The following is a 2,500-nucleotide window of genomic DNA, read 5'->3' as shown; positions in this document are numbered from 1 at the left end:
TGTGTGTGTGTTGTAAAGTGTGGTGTTTGTTTTTGTGTGGTGTGTTATTCGTGTGCAGGTGTGAAACAGCAGTAATTTTATAACTAAGTATAATATAATATATATATATATATAATATTATATTATTAATACGTATGATATCTTCACTATCTATCTATCTATCTATTATCATCTTCTATATATATATATTATTTTATTTTATATATTATTAATATATATATTATTTTATATACTTATAAACAAACAAATATATATATATATATATATATATATTACACATATATATACTATAGATACATATGGGGCCGCGGTGGCCGAATGGTTGGGCGTCGACTCAAGACTGTCACGAAGGCAATTGAGTTCGAGGGGGTTTGAGTCACCGACCCCCGCGTTTTTTTTCCCTTGGGGAAGGAAATTCACCCCGATTGTCTGCCTAGCCCTGGGTGGACAAGCACCCCCAAATCATGCCGGTAAAAAGAGATGGTGACTCGATAAAAACACCGGGCGGAAGGGAATGGGAAAACCCCGCTCTAAATTGCTAAGAAAAAACAGGAAGCCCATGTCGTAAGGGCCCCGGTGGTTGAATGGTTAGAGCGTCGGACTTAAGACTGTCCGACGGCAATCTGAAATTCGGGGTTCGAGTCACCGACCGCCCGTTTTTTCCCCTGGGCAAGGAAATTCCCTTTTATTGCCTCCTAGCCCCTGGGGGGGCCCAAACCAGCCCCGTCAATGCTGGTCCCAAAACCCGGATAAAAGAGAGAAAAGATTACCTAAAAAAAAGGGACCACCGGGCATCTCCCTGGAAAGGAATGGGACCCTACCACGTACTACTCCAAAAGCCACAACTGAAAACTACAAATTTAAATTCATGCTTTACCACGGGGGCTCGACATGAACCCACGTTTAAAAAAAGATAGATACTATAACATTATGTGTTGTGTGGTGTGTGTGTGTGGGTGTGTGCTGTGTGTTGGTGGTTTTTTGTGTGTGTGTGTGTTGATGTGTGTGTGTGTGTGGTGTGTGGTGTGTGTGTGTTTGGGGGTACATAATATACACATAATACATTTTGTATATATATTTTATAATTATATAATTTTTTTTGTGTTTTTTGGTTGTGTGGGTGTTGTGTGTGTGTGGGAGTGTGTGTGTACGTGTCTGTGTGTGTGTTTGTGGTATGTGTGTGGGTGTGGTGTGTGTGTGTGGTGGGTGTGTGTGTGTGGTTTTGTGTGTATTTTTTATGTATGTATGTATGTATGTATTTGTTGTATAATATACAATATATATATAGAAAATAGATAGATAGATGATAGTTTATTGATAGTTATATATATATATTTATATATATATTATATATAAATATATATATATGTTACACACACACACACACACACCGCGTATGTATATATAATATATATATATATATATATATATAATTATATATAAAATAAATTATATTGTGGGTGTGGTGTGGGGGGGTTTGTGGGTGGTGTGTGTGTGCATACATATGTACATATAAAATGTATATATTTATGTAGTTGTGTTATATTATATTATATTATAATATTATTATATATATTTTTTGTATATGTAATATATCATATATATGTACAAATACAAATGATACAGATTCTTTGAAATTTAAACCAAATTTCAGCAGACCCCGGGTTTTATCACAAAGTTTTCCTTGTTCAATATTCCTTTTTCCCGAATGTCAAATATTTTTCCTTCCAGTCTTTTTTGCGAACACCACAAATTCCCAAAGAGTTTCAGGGTTTGAGTATGCTTCTACCAACTAAGGACCCTTAATATCGGGAATTCTCTCACCCACATTCTCCCTTTCCTCTACATCACCTTAAAAATTTGCCCCAAAAAACCACATTTTAACCCTATTGTTCCGCCGGTGCATGGCCCGCCCCTCATTACGGCCAATTACAAAGTAAAAGATCCTTAATTTTCAATCATCGCATACTTCATTGATTTTCTCGTCTTTTCCCAAGGATAATAGAAGGATCTTCAATAAGAACCCAGATCGAGAATCATTGAAGGAATTAGCAAATAAGGACCCTTTGCCCCTTTTTGCCTGAGGTGGGACGCGTTCTGGGTCATTTTTTTTTTTCAGTACCCCTTTGGGATTTTACCAATAATAATTTGGGCTAACCGGGAATGAACTTGTATGGGGATAAATTTTCAGCTTTTTGTTTTTTTTTTTAAATTTTTGGGGGAAACCCCAATTCTCACAAAAAAGAGAGAGAGAGAGAAAGGGGTGCAAAAACACACAACGTTTCTGCTAATTTTTGTAACAACGAAAGGTATGAAAAAAGAATAGCGATAAGAGAAATAAACCATTCTATATAAAATCGTATTTAGTCTTAAGTATGAAAGGAAAAAGAGTAGCAATAAACTAGTATGAAACGCGGGAGAACGACATGATGTTTTCACCCCCGAAAATTAGTCATCTTTTTACATCCTTTAATAGGTCGCATTTGATAATGTTTAATTT

The sequence above is a fragment of the Penaeus monodon genome, unplaced genomic scaffold (genome assembly GCF_015228065.2).
Source record: "Penaeus monodon isolate SGIC_2016 unplaced genomic scaffold, NSTDA_Pmon_1 PmonScaffold_19153, whole genome shotgun sequence".
Taxonomy (NCBI): domain Eukaryota; kingdom Metazoa; phylum Arthropoda; class Malacostraca; order Decapoda; family Penaeidae; genus Penaeus; species Penaeus monodon.
The sequence above is the reverse complement of the archived record's forward strand: the minus strand, read 5'-3'. Positions refer to the sequence as shown.